We start from the raw sequence: 19,832 nt of genomic DNA, 5'->3' as shown, positions 1-19,832 counted from the left end.
AGCCAAAGCTCTATATTCAGCTTCAGCTGAAGATCTAGAAATGGTAGCTTGTTTTTTACTTTTCCAAGATACAAGTGAACCACAAAGATATACTAAATACCCTGTTACAGATTTTCTGTCCAATTTGCATTTAGCATAATCAGAATCACTATATGCATGCAACTTAATACCTTCACTTTTAACAAATTGTACTCCTTTTCCAGAAGCACCTTTTAAGTATCTTAGAACTCTAAAAGCCAAATTAAAGTGTGAAACAAGAGGAGCATGCATATATTGACTTAACACATGAACAGAATAAGCTATGTCAGGTCTTGTCAAGGTTAAATATATTAACCTTCCCACCAACTTTTGATATTCAGTAATATTTTTAAGCAAACAATCTTTATCACTTGGTTCACATTGCACATTCATATTAGCCTCAATAGGAGTACCTATTGGTTTACAACCAAGCATCCCATAATCATTCAAAAGTTTTAAGCAATATTTTCTTTGATTCATGCAGATTCCATTATCATTAGACAGAATTTCAATACCCAAAAAATATTTCAACTTTCCAAGATCCTTAATCATAAATTTTGTTTTAAGAAAAGCTTTAAACTTTTCTATTTCAACATGATTGTTACCAGTTATAACAATATCATCCACATAAACAAGAAGAGCCATAAAAACATCATTGGAATGTAAAACATACAAAGAATGATCACAAGTACTTTGTTTAAAGCCATGCTCAATCAAAGCAGAATTCAACTTTGAATTCCATTGCCTTGGGGCTTGCTTTAAACCATATAAAGACTTGTTTAATTTACACAGTCTTTTGTCATTTTTAGAGAAATATCCTTCAGGCAGTTTCATATAAACTTTTTCATGCAAATCACCATATAAAAATGCATTATTAATATCCAACTGATACAAAGACCAATTGTTCTGAACAGCAAGTGTAATAATACACCTTACAGTCACATGTTTTATAACAGGTGAAAAAGTTTCATCATAATCAACACCTTCCTTTTGACTATAACCTTTAGCAACAAGTCTTGCTTTATATATCTCAACCTCACCATTAGATTTATATTTAATTTGTAAACCCATTTATTACCAATAGGTTTTCTATTAGGAGGTAAGTAAGTTATAATCCAAGTCTTGTTTCTATTAAGTGCTTCCATTTCAAGATTCATGGCTTCAATCTACACATTATTTTTAGAAGCTTCGTAATAAGATTTAGGCTCAAGTGTCTTATTCAGATTAGATGTAAAACATTTATTTTCTTGACTCAAAAAAGAATAGTTTACAACCCTTTCAATCCCATACTTAACTTTACCTTCTACAATAAAATCATCAAATTTTTTAGGTATAACAGTCTCTCTGGATGACCTTCTCAAAGACTGAACATGTGTTGGACTATTTCTGTTTAAAAAAGAATTGCCCTCAGGAGAGTTTATATTTTTCATGGGAGTTGCAGAAGTATCTTGATAACTACTAGAACTTCCAGTACCACTAAGTGTGATATTATCATCACCATCATGGACTCTGCCATGATTGGGACCATTATAACTACCACTAGCAGTACCGGTATCATCAGAGTTGCTACTACTACCACTGCCATCACCATCATATGTTGCTGCTCTCACTTCATCATTGGGACTTTGAGAGTTTTGGTTATTAAAAAATATTTGATCAAAAGAATTTAAATGATTAACTTCTTTTTGGTTTAAAATCAAAGTATCAGTATTTTGTTTTAATGGAAAAACATTTTCATAAAATTTAACATCCCTTGAAAAAACAACACTTCTATTTTCAAGATTTAACAATTTATAACCTTTTTGAACACTTCCAAAACCAATAAGAATGCATTTGACTGACCTACTAGAAAATTTATTTTCTGGATTTAAAACTGTAGCATAACAAAGACAACCAAAACATCTCAGGTGAGAGAGACTAGGGTCCTTTTTGAACACAAATTCATAAGGGGTCTTTCCAGAGAGCACACTTGAAGGAGTCATGTTAATTAAATAGCAAGCAGTTAAAATATAATCACTCCACATATTAAGAGGTAACTGAAATGTCCCGTTCTTATTGATTAAAAACGTTCCATATTAATTGATTTCGTTGCGAGGTTTTGACCTCTATATGAGACGTTTTTCAAAGATTGCATTCATTTTAAAACAAACCATAACCTTTATTTCATCAATAAAGGTTTAAAAAGCTTTACGTAGATTATCAAATAATGATAATCTAAAATATCCTGTTTACACACGACCATTACATAATGGTTTACAATACAAATATGTTACAACGAAATAAGTTTCTTGAATGCAGTTTTTACACAATATCATACAAGCATGGACTCCAAATCTCGTCCTTATTTAAGTATGCGACAGCGGAAGCTCTTAATAATCACCTGAGAATAAACATGCTTAAAACGTCAACAAAAATGTTGGTGAGTTATAGGTTTAACCTATATATTATCAAATCATAATAATAGACCACAAGATTTCATATTTCAATACACATCCCATACATAGAGATAAAAATCTTTCATATGGTGAACACCTGGTAACCGACATTAACAAGATGCATATTTAAGAATATCCCCATCATTCCGGGACACCCTTCGGATATGATATAAATTTCGAAGTAATAAAGCATCCGGTACTTTGGATGGGGTTTGTTAGGCCCAATAGATCTATCTTTAGGATTCGCGTCAATTAGGGTGTCTGTTCCCTAATTCTTAGATTACCAGACTTAATAAAAAGGGGCATATTCGATTTCGATAATTCAACCATAGAATGTAGTTTCACGTACTTGTGTCTATTTTGTAAATCATTTATAAAACCTGCATGTATTCTCATCCTAAAAATATTAGATTTTAAAAGTGGGACTATAACTCACTTTCACAGATTTTTTACTTCGTCGGGAAGTAAGACTTGGCCACTGGTCGATTCACGAACCTATAACAAATATGTACATATATATCAAAGTATTTTCAAAATATATTTACAACACTTTTAATACATTTTGATGTTTTAAGTTTATTAAGTCAGCTGTCCTCGTTAGTAACCTACAACTAGTTGTCCACAGTTAGATGTGTGACGACCCGGGAATTTCCGACTAAATTTAAACTTAATCTTGATATGATTTCGATACGATAAGAAAAGTATGTAATGTTGAGTCTAGAAAATTTTGAAACAATGTTCATATATTCAATTGACTTTCGACTGTTTCCGATGATTTACGAACCATTGCTTGTAAATATGTGGATATATATAAATATGTGTATATATATATATGTATAATATATATAATAACATGAACATTAATAAACTATTATATTCATTTATTGTTATAAATAAATATGTACAATAAAATACATTGTAATAAAAACTATTATTTTATATGTATATATATTTTAATCATTTAATATATATTTATGTGAATAGTAAATTTTGTTATTTAAAACTGTTTATATATATACATAGTGTATATTAAATATATTTAATTTTGAGCTTAAATGGTAAATGTCTGTAACTTTCGGTTGACGTTTAATTATTTTAAAATAGATCTAATATATATATAAGAAGTTCTAAAATAAATGTTGTTTCAAAATTTGATTAAAAAGACAATAGTTTTGATAAATATTTTTTTACCATTTCAATCTAAGTTTTTGTACTCCGTACATATAAATTGGAACAGAAAATAAATATTTTTCGAACCTTTTTGATCAGGTTTCAAACAGGTAATGAGTGAAATAATTAAATATGTTTAATCAAAAAAATTGGGATTTTTAGAAACACTTTTATATGTTAACTGTTTAGCAATGGACACAATATAATACTCCGTGAATTAGATATTATTATTAAAGAAACCATTTTTTTTATCATTAATAATATTATTATCATTTTTTATGATTTTTGTATCATTATTACTTATTATTATTATGGATATAATGATGATGATGATGATGATGATGATTATTATTATTATTATTATTATTATTATTATTATTATTATTATTATTATTATTATTATTATTATTATTAATATATTTATTAATTATTAATATTAATCTAAAAAAAAAAGTCAAGAACTAGTACCATTCCGTTACCCATTTCAATCCAACTTTTTCAAATTTTGTTTTCTGTCTGTAATCTGTTAGATGTCCATTTCACAACTCAATTAGGATCAATGCAATCACTCTATAAAAGAATTATTCTGCAATTCATTAAGTAAAACATAAAAAATCACAAAATAAGCTCGACACTCTGTACATTCATCTTTTTCACCATATTTTGATTTCGAATGAATTTCCAAAATGTAATAATGCAGTCTTGTTAGGAATCGTCTATCTAAACTATCTGTAAGTTTTAAATCTTCAATTCTTTCTATCAATTTCTAATTTGAGAGTCAAAGTTTTGATTTTCAAAGTCAACTAAGTGTTCTTGAATCAAATTCGAGTTTGTTTTGATATCTCCAGTTAATTTGATGATCCATAAAGTTTATAGGAATGATTTGCAACACAATTCATGTTGTAATCATAACCTATAACACTCTTAATCTAAAAATCAATTTTTGAGTTCTTGAGTTCTTCACAGTAATATACACTAACGTAAATTCGAAACAAATTTCAAAAACTAAAAATTCAGAGTTGTTAGGAATCATTTACTTAAACTTCCTGCAAAATCTCAAGTTCCAATTCTTAATAACGAATTCGAATTTGCGAGTCAATGTTAAATTGTCAAAAGTCAACTGTTTTGTTCTTGGAGAAATTAGAGCTTGTTTTGATGTTTTAAGTTCAATTGACGATTTCAATAGTTTTTAGGAATGATTTGAAACATGTTTCATGTTGTAAAGATTGTCTAAAACGAACTCAAAATTGAAAACAAAAATTTTTTTTTTCTAGCTACAAGCAAGCAGTAGGATTTTTTTTGTTTTTTTTTCTCATTTTTTTTATATCATGAACACATTTTTATTTTTTGTTTCATGTTTGTTTAGAAGTCCTAAAACCATTTTGATGATTGACTATTAAGAATGAAGTTGTTTGATTGTTTAGATTTTGGTGAAGAAGATGAAGTGGGTTGAAACATGTAATAGATAAGTATTTGGGTTTGTATTATAAATCAGAAAAACTGAAATGGAGGAATGGTTAAGGGTGTTGATGAGTGAGCGAGAGGTCTCGGGTTCGAGCCCGGCTTGGTGCAATCTTTTTAAAACTGACTCCTAAGGTAGTTTTATACTTTTAAAAATTATTATTATTATTATTATTAATATTATTATTATTATCCTTAGTCAGGTATTTCTACAATTATTAATTTTGCAAAACAAAAGATATATATGTAAATATATTATTATATAAAATATACTAATATTATATAAAATTATGTTTCAACTAATATTGTTGATATAACATTAATTAAATATCAAATAAGTATCATAATATATTATAAGAATAATTAATACATAACAAATATATAAACTTAATTGATTTATACTATAATGTGTTAATACTTGATATAGGTTCGTGAATCCGAGGCCAACCATGCATTGTTCAATGTCGTCATATGTATTTTTACTACAAAATACAGTATTGTGAGTTTCATTTACCTTTTTACCCTTTATATTTTTGGGCTCAGAATACATGCGCAACTTTTATAACTGTTTTACGAAATAGACACAAGTAATCGAAATTACGTTCTATGGTTGAATGATCGAAACTGAATATGCCCCTTTTTATTAAGTTTGGTAATCTAAGAATTAGGGAACAGACACCCTAATTGACGCGAACTCTAAAGATAGATCTATCGGGCCCAACAAGCCCCATCCAAAGTACCGGATGCTTTAGTACTTCGAAATTTATATCATGTCCGAAGGAGGATCCCGGAATGATGGGGATATTCTAATATGTATATTGTGAATGTCGGTTACCAGGTGTTCAATCCATATGAATGATATTTTTTTCTCTATGCATGGGACGTATGTTTATGAGAAATGGAAATATGAAATCTTGTGATCTATTAAAATTATGGAATGATTATTTATGTTAAACTAATGAACTCACCAACCTTTTGGTTGGCACTTTAAAGCATGTTTATTCTCAGGTACGAAAGAAATCTTCCGCTGTGTATTTGCTCATTTTATAGATATTACTTGGAGTCATTCATGAAATGTCCCGTTCTTATTGATTAAAAACGTTCCATATTAATTGATTTCGTTGCGAGGTTTTGACCTCTATATGAGACGTTTTTCAAAGACTGCATTCATTTTAAAACAAACCATAACCTTTATTTTATCAATAAAGGTTTAAAAAGCTTTATGTAGATTATCAAATAATGATAATCTAAAATATCCTGTTTACACACGACCATTACATAATGGTTTACAATACAAATATGTTACATCGAAATCAGTTTCTTGAATGCAGTTTTTACACAATATCATACAAACATGGACTCCAAATCTTGTCCTTATTTTAGTATGCAACAGCGGAAGCTCTTAATATTCACCTGAGAATAAACATGCTTTAAACGTCAACAAAAATGTTGGTGAGTTATAGGTTTAACCTATATATATCAAATCGTAACAATAGACCACAAGATTTCATATTTCAATACACATCCCATACATAGAGATAAAAATCATTCATATGGTGAACACCTGGTAACCGACATTAACAAGATGCATATATAAGAATATCCCCATCATTCCGGGACACCCTTCGGATATGATATAAATTTCGAAGTACTAAAGCATCCGGTACTTTGGATGGGGTTTGTTAGGCCCAATAGATCTATCTTTAGGATTCGCGTCAATTAGGGTGTCTGTTCCCTAATTCTTAGATTACCAGACTTAATAAAAAGGGGCATATTCGATTTCGATAATTCAACCATAGAATGTAGTTTCACGTACTTGTGTCTATTTTGTAAATCATTTATAAAACCTGCATGTATTCTCATCCCAAAAATATTAGATTTTAAAAGTGGGACTATAACTCACTTTCACAGATTTTTTTACTTCGTCGGGAAGTAAGACTTGGCCACTGGTTGATTCACGAACCTATAACAATATATACATATATATCAAAGTATGTTCAAAATATATTTACAACACTTTTAATATATTTTGATGTTTTAAGTTTATTAAGTCAGCTGTCCTCGTTAGTAACCTACAACTAGTTGTCCACAGTTAGATGTACAGAAATAAATCGATAAATATTATCTTGAATCAATCCACGACCCAGTGTATACGTATCTCAGTATTGATCACAACTCAAACTATATATATTTTGGAATCAACCTCAACCCTGTATAGCTAACTCCAACATTCACATATAGAGTGTCTATGGTTGTTCCGAAATATATATAGATGTGTCGACATGATAGGTCGAAACATTGTATACGTGTCTATGGTATCTCAAGATTACATAATATACAATACAAGTTGATTAAGTTATGGTTGGAATAGATTTGTTACCAATTTTCACTGTAACAACCCAAACCGTAACCGACCAATCACGACGAAATTGCAAACAAAAAAAAAAAAATTGTTGTTCCAGGCCATCGGCGCGCCGCGCCAAAAGGGCCGCGCGCCGCGCCAAACCCCTGCTGTTACCGGAAAGTTTAAACGCGAAAAAGATGAACGTGTTCCCGGCATATTTAACCAAAACGATTTTAACCATACATTCATATATGTAAAACTAGCACATAACTAAGGTTTGAACAAGTTTTACAAGGTGGGGCCCACACGTGCCCAAAACACCACTAAGTTAAAATACAATGTTTAATACGAATTAGAGTTTCGACCACAAAAAGTTAAACTACCCAAGTCTCGGTCAAACTCCAAGCCATAACCCAAAAGTGCTTCCTAATCATCGAAGCGGGAAACTCAATCCAAGGTAATGCCCTTACCCTTATCCACACACGAACCTATAAAAAGGTAAACAACGAGAGGGTAAGCAAAGCTTAGTGAGCACAATAATTATACATACACATATATAATCTACTTACTCGCATCACTTACACAACATCATGTTCGAGTTTAACAATTCATCAAGCATGCTACATTAATAAGCATATACCAATAATTCACAATCCCACAAGTAGCTAATAGTACAATAGTATACGATTCATAAATTAATACTTCCAATACATAATTCACATAACCTTGGTTAACCAATTCGAACACGGGAAGCGGTACTTACAAGACCGTTGGAGTTCATAACGTCCACTAGTGTTACTTACACACCGCGTAATCACTAGTCCCCGGGTGATGTCTTAAACACCGCGACTAACTCACCCTTACAACAATGTGGCGTCTTAAACACCGCGACGAATCCACACTTCATTCAATACAATGAGTGGTGTCTTAATCACCGCGACACTTCCACTCCCATGACATTGTGGTGTCTTAAACACCGCGACAATACCACAAGTCAATCATACTATGAGTAGTGTCTTAAACACCGCGACAATGCTACTCGTTACTTAGAATGTGGTGTCTTAAACACCGCGACAATACCACATTCGTGCAACACAAATAAATACATTATATACACATACGCATAATTATTCCACTCACCTTATGCCTTCGGTGATTATTAAACCAAGCTTGAATTCCAAGGTAACGTACCTATTTCACAAGCATAATTAATCAATCAACTTGGTCTAATCTCATAACACACACCATCCTAGGTCATCTTGACCCATTTTGACAACTAACCCTAAATTGGGTCGTTTTCACCAAAAACCCTAACACTTGGCACTCATGGCCTTCACGCACATTAGAACACTAGGTTTTAGCACAAAACACTAATATTGACCCATCTTGGTCCATTTTGACCCATTTGACTCGATAAAAGTCAACACACCCATTTTGGGTCATTTATGCCCAAATCACACCCATTTACACTTCCTCAAGGTGTTCTAACAAATTACTAGCCAATTAGGGTTTCATAACAACAATTTATACATTTAAAACCCTAGCTTACACATAATTGAGTCTACATGACCCAAATTACCCAAGAACACCCAATTTACTTAAAATGGGTCTTAATGTTCATCTTTAACACAAACCCTAACCCATACACAAAATCAAATTAAGAAAAGAAAGTTAAGGCATACCACAACTATCAAAATGTAGCAAATGACGAGATGCACAACTTTAAAGCTTGCGATTAAACCCGAAACGAGCTTCTTCTCCTTCAAAGTGAGCTTTCTCACTCTACAATCACTCTCTCTCTAAACTTGAATTGAAAGGGATAAGGTTGGTGAGTTTTTGAGTAAATGATACTCTAACATCTGATCCCAAGCATTAAATCCGGCCTCCAATTGATTTTACCAAAATACCCTCCAAATATCTAATTTAAAAGAATGGAGAATCTGTCCCAGTCAGATGGCGCGGCGCGCAACCCTGCCAGTTCAGCTTCTTTTGTCTTCTTAATATATACAATAAAACCCCGTTTCAAATATCGTCCAATACACTTATATACACATATGTACATTACAATTATTCGGGTCTTACAACTCTCCCCCACTCATTCGGATTGCGTCCTCGCAATCCAAGCCGCATGACAAGCAGGAAGATAGACTAACACGAACTCTTCGGGTTCCCATGTAAACTCGGAACCTTTATTCCGTCGCCATTGAACTTTGTAGGTCCTAACCTCCTTATGTCTCAATCGTTTGACCTTCTCATCAAGTATGGCAATCGGCTCTTCAATATACTCCAACTTATTGTTTAGTTCGATCTCATCTAAAGGCATCCATGAGGAATCGTCCGCAAGACACTTACGGAGGTGAGAAACATGAAACGTATTATGGATCCCCGCAAGCTCTTCGGGCAATTCCAATCGATATGCAACTTCACCAACACGAGCCAAAACTTTAAACGGTCCAATAAACCGAGGACCTAACTTTCCCCGTTTTCGAAATCGAATAATACCCTTCCATGGCGAAACCTTAAGCATAACCATGTCGCCCTCTTGGAATTCGATCGTTCGTCTACGTTTATCGGCATACGACTTTTGCCTATCTTGAGCCTTCTTCAAATGCTCCCGAATAATATCAATCTTGTTATTCGTCTTTAAAACCAAATCGGTACTTCCGATTTCTCTTTGACCCACTTCTCCCCAACAAATGGGAGTTCGACACCTTCGGCCATAAAGCATCTCGTAAGGTGGCATCCCGATATTAGTATGAAAACTATTATTGTACGAAAATTCCACCAAAGGTAGATGCTCATCCCAACCACCACCGAAATCGATAATGCACGCCCGTAACATATCTTCCAAAGTTTGGTTCGTACGTTCGGTTTGACCGTCCGTTTGAGGATGATACGCCGTGCTCAACTTTAATTGTGTACCCATATCTTCGTGAAACTTTTCCCAAAATCGAGATGTAAAACGGGTATCTCGATCCGAAATAATAGATATAGGAACGCCATGTCGCGAGACCACTTCCTTGATAAACAACTTAGCCAAGGCCTCCGACGATATTGCTTCTTTAATAGGAAGAAACAAAGCGCTTTTCGTCAACCGGTCCACGATCACCCAAATCGAATCATATTGAGTTCTCGCCGTCTTAGGTAATTTAGTGATGAAATCCATGGTAATGTGCTCCCATTTCCATTTCGGGATCTCTAACGGTTGCAACTTACCATACGGCTTTTGATGCTCGGCTTTAACTTGCAAACAAGTAACACATCGTTCAACGTATTTTACAACATCGCGTTTCATGCCCGGCCACCAATAATCTTTCTTCAAGTCATGATACATTTTCGTCGCGCCTGGATGAATGGAATATTTCGACTTATGTGCTTCATCGAGTAACACCCGTCGGTAATCACCCGCCTTAGGCACCCACACCCTTCCTTGAAACGACAATAAACCCCGCGGGCCCATTGTAATGAACTCCGATTGGCCCACAATTCGTTCCGCGTGCTTATCGTGAACATAAGCCTCTATTTGGTCTTCACCCATCTTTTCAAGAAAGTCATTAGTGATAATCAAACGTAACGATGCTACACGTATCGCCGGATGTTGAGTCTTCCGACTTAACGCATCCGCGACCACATTCGCCTTACCCGGATGGTAAAGTATCTCACAATCAAAATCCTTCACCACATCCATCCATCTACGTTGACGATAATTCAAATCTCTTTGAGTAAAAAGATGTTTCAAATTCTTATGATCCGAATATATCGTACACTTGACACCATACAAGTAATGGCGCCAAATTTTCAACGCATGCACAACCGCCGCCATTTCAAGATCATGAGTCGGGTACCTCGTTTCGTGTTCCTTTAATTGCCGAGAGGCATAAGCAATGACTTTACCCCTTTGCATAAGAACGCACCCGAGCCCATTTAAGGAAGCATCACAATAAACCACCATGTCTTCGACGCCTTCCGGTAACACTAACACCGGAGCTTGACACAACTTCTCTTTCAATAATTGAAAAGCAATTTCTTGCTCGTTTTCCCAATTGAACTTAGCACTCTTCCTCGTCAACTTTGTTAATGGAGAAGCAATCTTAGAAAAGTCTTGGATAAACCGACGATAATAACCGGCCAATCCGAGAAAACTTCGGATCTCCGTGGGCGTAGTCGGTCGTCCCCAACTCTTCACCGTCTCAATCTTCCCCGGATCCACTTGGATACCGCTTTCGTTCACAATGTGACCAAGGAATTGAACCTCCCTTAGCCAAAATTCACATTTAGAGAACTTTGCATACAACTTCTCTTTTCTTAGCGTCTTCAAAACTTCACGCAAGTGGCGTTCATGTTCGTGCATACTTTTCGAGTAGACTAGTATGTCGTCAATGAACACAATAACCGACTTGTCCAACATAGGTTGGCACACCCGGTTCATAAGATCCATGAATGCCGCCGGTGCATTCGTAAGACCAAAAGGCATCACCACAAACTCAAAATGCCCATAACGCGTTCGGAAAGCCGTTTTCTCAATGTCTTCCTCACGGACCCGCATTTGATGATAGCCGGACCGTAGGTCGATCTTAGAGAAATACGTCGCACCTTGAAGTTGATCAAACAAATCGTCGATCCTAGGTAACGGATAACGATTCTTGATCGTCACTTTATTCAACTCACGGTAATCGATGCACATACGCATACTACCGTCTTTCTTCTTTACAAATAAAACCGGAGCGCCCCATGGCGAAGCACTCGGTCGGATAAAACCCTTCTCGAGCAATTCTTGAATTTGATTCAATAACTCTTGCATCTCTGTTGGTGCTAAACGATAAGGAGTTTTAGCAATGGGGGTAGCCCCCAGAACCAACTCGATGCGAAATTCGACTTGTCTTTCCGCCGGGACACCCGGTAACTCATCCGGAAAGACATCCTCAAACTCATTAACTACCGGAATTTCACGAATTGGTGGTGGCTCATTACGAGTGTCGACAACATGAGCAAGGAAAGCCATACCACCGGTAACAACGTGACGTCGTGCCCGAGCAGAAGTGCATATCGGCACCGATCTCCTTCGTTTGTCACCATGAATAATCATCTCTCCCCCACTTGGGGTCTTTACATGAATAAACTTGTCGTGGCATGCAATATCGGCTCTATAACGATCGAGCCAATCCATACCAACGACAACATCAAAATCACCCAAAGTCATCGGAATAAGATCAATTTCGAAACTTTCGGCGCCAAACACAACATTGCAATTTTTACACACATCAACCACTAGCGCCGTCTTGCCATCCGCTATTTCAACTTCTACCGGACGACTCAACTTTACTAGCGGTTTATTTAACTTAGGCACAAATCTTGGAGATACGAAAGACAAATTAGCACCACTATCAAAAAGTATCCGAGCCGGATTAAAATTAACCATGAAAGTACCTGAAACGACTTCATTGGATTGTTTAGCTTCTTCATTAGACATCAAGTAGTTACGACCCCTAGCCGTACCCGCTGCCTTCTCTATCCGCTTAGCATTATCATTATGCAACTCGGGACACTCGGGTTTCTTGTGTCCCTCCTTCCCACAATTGTAGCAAGTGAATTTTGTAGTAGAAGATGGTTTGGTACAATCACGAGCCATATGCCCCCTTCGCCCACAATTATGACAAGTATAGGGGAAATCCCCCGAGGCACCTTTCTTCACACTCCCCACACTCTCGGTTGGGCCTTTCTTTGACTTCTTGCTTGAAAATTTTGAGTGACTCGAACCTTCATACTTTCTCTTCCTCAACACAATCGCTTCAAACCCTTTCGCTATATTAAACAACTCATCAAAGCTCTTCACCACGTTTACGCTAATCTTTTCTTGATAACTATCATTCAAGGTTCGATAGAAATCTTCTTTCAACATTTTATCATTCCCGACATACTCCGGGCAAAATTGCGTCTTGGACAAGAACACGGATTTGAGAGTGTTCAAGTCCATCGACCCCTGCCTCAAGGTACGTAGCTCGTCTTTAAGTCTTGTAAGATCGGCCGAAGTTCGGTACTCATCGAAGAACTCCGCTTTAAATTCCTCCCAAGTGAAGTCCATATATTGTTCTTCACCATAGAGTTGGATCTTAGCGTCCCACCACAATTTCGCGTCACCCCTTAACATGCTACAACCATACCTAGTCTTCTTGTCGGGTGGACACTCACAAGTACGGAAGGCCCCCTCCATATCGGAGATGAATCGGGCACTCTTGAGTGGGTCCCGATCGCCCTCAAAAGTAGGAGGTTGAGCATCCCTAAAGTTCTTGAAGAAAAAGTCACGCCTTCCCCCATTTTCTTCTTGAAGAGCAATCTTAATTTGCTCCTTAACCAAAGTGACGACTTGTTCGTCAATCGTCTCGAGAAACATCTTCTTAACATCTTCGCGAAACTCCGCCTTTTGGCGTTGAAAGATGGCCTCAACCTTGGCCGTGAACTCGGGGTCCTCGCTCGTGCCCCTATTATCGGTGTCGTGTCCGTTTCTCATCTTCATTCTATAAAACGGAAAAGATTAAACAACGAAACTAAAGACATGGCACATATATACATATACACCATACCACTCCATCTCGCTCGACAATCGTCGTACATCGCTTGTTTGACACGATTTGCACCCGTAGTAAGGGTAGCTAATCATTACTACGCGAGCACGTCGCGTTAACTCGCTAGTACAACGTTCATTTCGCTCGATGATTGCTATACAACACAAACAATAACGCATGATTAGTTCATATAAACCTATGCGCTAACCAAGACCCGGTCCGACCCAAAGTCCTACAAGTCCGCACAATGCACACACAAAAGTCTAAGTCTAGGCGCCTATCTCAAGTCACCTAAATCCCTTAGACCATGCTCTGATACCACTTGTAACAACCCAAACCGTAACCGACCAATCACGACGAAATTGCAAACAAAAAAAAAAAATTGTTGTTCCAGGCCATCGGCGCGCCGCGCCAAAAGGGCCGCGCGCCGCGCCAAACCCCTGCTGTTACCGGAAAGTTTAAACGCGAAAAAGATGAACGTGTTCCCGGCATATTTAACCAAAACGCTTTTAACCATACATTCATATATGTAAAACTAGCACATAACTAAGGTTTGAACAAGTTTTACAAGGTGGGGCCCACACGTGCCCAAAACGCCACTAAGTTAAAATACAATGTTTAATACGAATTAGAGTTTCGACCACAAAAAGTTTAATTGCCAAACGACACAACGAGCATGGTGTTTGGGGTTAAACTACCCAAGTCTCGGTCAAACTCCAAGCCATAACCCAAAAGTGCTTCCTAATCATCGAAGCGGGAAACTCAATCCAAGGTAATGCCCTTACCCTTATCCACACACGAACCTATAAAAAGGTAAACAACGAGAGGGTAAGCAAAGCTTAGTGAGCACAATAATTATACATACACATATATAATCTACTTACTCGCATCACTTACACAACATCATGTTCGAGTTTAACAATTCATCAAGCATGCTACATTAATAAGCATATACCAATAATTCACAATCCCACAAGTAGCTAATAGTACAATAGTATACGATTCATAAATTAATACTTCCAATACATAATTCACATAACCTTGGTTAACCAATTCGAACACGGGAAGCGGTACTTACAAGACCGTTGGAGTTCATAACGTCCACTAGTGTTACTTACACACCGCGTAATCACTAGTCCCCGGGTGATGTCTTAAACACCGCGACTAACTCACCCTTACAACAATGTGGCGTCTTAAACACCGCGACGAATCCACACTTCATTCAATACAATGAGTGGTGTCTTAATCACCGCGACACTTCCACTCCCATGACATTGTGGTGTCTTAAACACCGCGACAATACCACAAGTCAATCATACTATGAGTAGTGTCTTAAACACCGCGACAATGCTACTCGTTACTTAGAATGTGGTGTCTTAAACACCGCGACAATACCACATTCGTGCAACACAAATAAATACATTATATACACATACGCATACTTATTCCACTCACCTTATGCCTTCGGTGATTATTAAACCAAGCTTGAATTCCAAGGTAACGTACCTATTTCACAAGCATAATTAATCAATCAACTTGGTCTAATCTCATAACACACACCATCCTAGGTCATCTTGACCCATTTTGACAACTAACCCTAAATTGGGTCGTTTTCACCAAAAACCCTAACACTTGGCACTCATGGCCTTCACGCACATTAGAACACTAGGTTTTAGCACAAAACACTAATATTGACCCATCTTGGTCCATTTTGACCCATTTGACTCGATAAAAGTCAACACACCCATTTTGGGTCATTTATGCCCAAATCACACCCATTTACACTTCCTCAAGGTGTTCTAACAAATTACTAGCCAATTAGGGTTTCATAACAACAATTTATACATTTAAAACCCTAGCTTACACATAATTGAGTCTACATGACCCAAATTACCCAAGAACACCCAATTTACTTAAAATGGGTCTTAATGTTCATCTTTAACACAAACCCTAACCCATACACAAAATCAAATTAAGAAAAGAAAGTTAAGGCATACCACAACTATCAAAATGTAGCAAATGACGAGATGCACAACTTTAAAGCTTGCGATTAAACCCGAAACGAGCTTCTTCTCCTTCAAAGTGAGCTTTCTCACTCTACAATCACTCTCTCTCTAAACTTGAATTGAAAGGGATAAGGTTGGTGAGTTTTTGAGTAAATGATACTCTAACATCTGATCCCAAGCATTAAATCCGGCCTCCAATTGATTTTACCAAAATACCCTCCAAATATCTAATTTAAAAGAATGGAGAATCTGTCCCAGTCAGATGGCGCGGCGCGCCACCTAGCCGCGCGGCGCGCAACCCTGCCAGTTCAGCTTCTTTTGTCTTCTTAATATATACAATAAAACCCCGTTTCAAATATCGTCCAATACACTTATATACACATATGTACATTACAATTATTCGGGTCTTACATTCACGTAGCTAAAATGAGAAAAATTATCCAATCTTGTTTTACCCATAACTTCTTCATTTTAAATCCGTTTTGAGTGAATCAAATTGCTATGGTTTCATATTGAACTCTATTTTATGAATCTATACAGAAAAAGTATAGGTTTATAGTCGGAAAAATAAGTTACAAGTCGTTTTTGTAAAGGTAGTCATTTCAGTCGAAAGAACGACGTCTAGATGACTATTTTAGAAAACATACTTTCACTTTGAGTTTAACCATAATTTTTGGATATAGTTTCATGTTCATAATAAAAATCATTTTCTCAGTATAACAACTTTTAAATCAAATTTTATCATAGTTTTTAATTAACTAACCCAAAACAGCCCGCGGTGTTACTACGACGGCGTAAATCCGGTTTTACGGTGTTTTTCGTGTTTCCAGGTTTTAAATCATTAAGTTAGCATATCATATAGATATAGAACATGTGTTTAGTGGATTTTAAAAGTCAAGTTAGAAGGATTAACTTTTGTTTGCGAACAAGTTTAGAATTAACTAAACTATGTTCTAGTGATTACAAGTTTAAACCTTCGAATAAGATAGCTTTATATGTATGAATCGAATGATGTTATGAACATCATTACTACCTTAAGTTCCTTGGATAAACCTACTGGAAAAGATAAAAATGGATCTAGCTTCAATGAATCCTTGGATGGCTCGAAGTTCTTGAAGCAGAATCATGACACGAAAACAAGTTCAAGTAAGATCATCACTTGAAATAAGATTGTTATAGTTATAGAAATTGAACCAAAGTTTGAATATGATTATTACCTTGTATTAGAATGATAACCTACTGTAAGAAACAAAGATTTCTTGAGGTTGGATGATCACCTTACAAGATTGGAAGTGAGCTAGCAAACTTGAAAGTATTCTTGATTTTATGTAACTAGAACTTGTAGAATTTATGAAGAACACTTAGAACTTGAAGATAGAACTTGAGAGAGATCAATTAGATGAATAAAATTGAAGAATGAAAGTGTTTGTAGGTGTTTTTGGTCGTTGGTGTATGGATTAGATATAAAGGATATGTAATTTTGTTTTCACGTAAATAAGTCATGAATGATTACTCATATTTTTGTAATTTTATGAGATATTTCATGCTAGTTGCCAAATGATGGTTACCACATGTGTTAGGTGACTCACATGGGCTGCTAAGAGTTGATCATTGGAGTGTATATACCAATAGTACATACATCTAAAAGCTGTGTATTGTACGAGTACGAATACGGGTGCATACGAGTAGAATTGTTGATGAAACTGAACGAGGATGTAATTGTAAGCATTTTTGTTAAGTAGAAGTATTTTGATAAGTGTATTGAAGTCTTTCAAAAGTGTATAAATACATATTAAAACACTACATGTATATACATTTTAACTGAGTCGTTAAGTCATCGTTAGTCGTTACATGTAAGTGTTGTTTTGAAACCTTTAGGTTAACGATCTTGTTAAATGTTGTTAACCCAATGTTTATAATATCAAATGAGATTTTAAATTATTATATTATCATGATATTATCATGTATGAATATCTCTTAATATGATATATATATATACATTAAATGTCTTTACAACGATAATCGTTACATATATGTCTCGTTTAAAAATCATTAAGTTAGTAGTCTTGTTTTTACATATGTAGTTCATTGTTAATATACTTAATGATATGTTTACTTATCAGAGTATCATGTTAACTATATATATATCCATATATATGTCATCATATAGTTTTTACAAGTTTTAACGTTCGTGAATCACCGGTCAATTTGGGTGGTCAATTGTCTATATGAAACATATTTCAATTAATCAAGTCTTAACAAGTTTGATTGCTTAACATGTTGGAAACATTTAATCATGTAAATATCAATCTCAATTAATATATATAAACATGGAAAAGTTCGGGTCACTACAGTACCTACCCGTTAAATAAATTTCGTCCCGAAATTTTAAGCTGTTGAAGGTGTTGACGAATCTTCTGGAAATAGATGAGGGTATTTCTTTTTCATCAGATCTTCACGCTCCCAGGTGAACTCGGGTCCTCTACAAGCATTCCATCGAACCTTAACAATTGGTATCTTGTTTTGCTTAAGTCTTTTAACCTCACGATCCATTATTTCAACGGGTTCTTCGATGAATTGAAGTTTTTCGTTGATTTGGATTTCATCTAACGGAATAGTGAGATCTTCTTTAGCAAAACATTTCTTCAAATTTGAGACGTGGAAAGTGTTATGTACAGCATCGAGTTGTTGAGGTAACTCAAGTCGGTAAGCTACTGGTCCGACACGATCAATAATCTTGAATGGTCCAATATACCTTGGATTTAATTTCCCTCGTTTACCAAATCGAACAACGCCTTTCCAAGGTGCAACTTTAAGCATGACCATCTCTCCAATTTCAAATTCTATATCTTTTCTTTTAATGTCAGCGTAGCTCTTTTGTCGACTTTGGGCGGTTTTCAACCGTTGTTGAATTTGGATGATCTTCTCGGTAGTTTCTTGTATAATCTCCGGACCCGTAATCTGTCTATCCCCCACTTCACTCCAACAAATCAGAGACCTGCACTTTCTACCATAATGTGCTTCAAACGGCGCCATCTCAATGCTTGAATGGTAGCTGTTGTTGTAGGAAAATTCTGCTAACGGTAGATGTCGATCCCAACTGTTTCCGAAATCAATAACACATGCTCGTAGCATGTCTTCAAGTGTTTGTATCGTCCTTTCACTCTGCCCATCAGTTTATGGATGATAGGCAGTACTCATGTCTAGACGAGTTCCTAATGCTTGCTGTAATGTCTGCCAGAATCTTGAAATAAATCTGCCATCCCTATCAGAGATAATAGAGATTGGTATTCCATGTCTGGAGACGACTTCCTTCAAATACAGTCGTGCTAACTTCTCCATCTTGTCATCTTCTCTTATTGGCAGGAAGTGTGCTGATTTGGTGAGACGATCGACTATTACCCAAATAGTATCAAAACCACTTGCAGTCCTTGGCAATTTAGTGATGAAATCCATGGTAATGTTTTCCCATTTCCATTCCGGGATTTCGGGTTGTTGAAGTAGACCTGATGGTTTCTGATGCTCAGCTTTGACCTTAGAACACGTCAAACATTCTCCTACGTATTTAGCAACATCGGCTTTCATACCCGGCCACCAAAAATGTTTCTTGAGATCCTTGTACATCTTCCCCGTTCCAGGATGTATTGAGTATCTGGTTTTATGAGCTTCTCTAAGTACCATTTCTCTCATATCTCCAAATTTTGGTACCCAAATCCTTTCAGCCCTATACCGGGTTCCGTCTTCCCGAATATTAAGATGCTTCTCCGATCCTTTGGGTATTTCATCCTTTAAATTTCCCTCTTTTAAAACTCCTTGTTGCGCCTCCTTTATTTGA

This window comes from Rutidosis leptorrhynchoides, chromosome 4, assembly GCF_046630445.1.
Source record: "Rutidosis leptorrhynchoides isolate AG116_Rl617_1_P2 chromosome 4, CSIRO_AGI_Rlap_v1, whole genome shotgun sequence".
Lineage (NCBI taxonomy): Eukaryota > Viridiplantae > Streptophyta > Magnoliopsida > Asterales > Asteraceae > Rutidosis > Rutidosis leptorrhynchoides.
Note: the sequence above shows the minus strand (reverse complement) of the source record.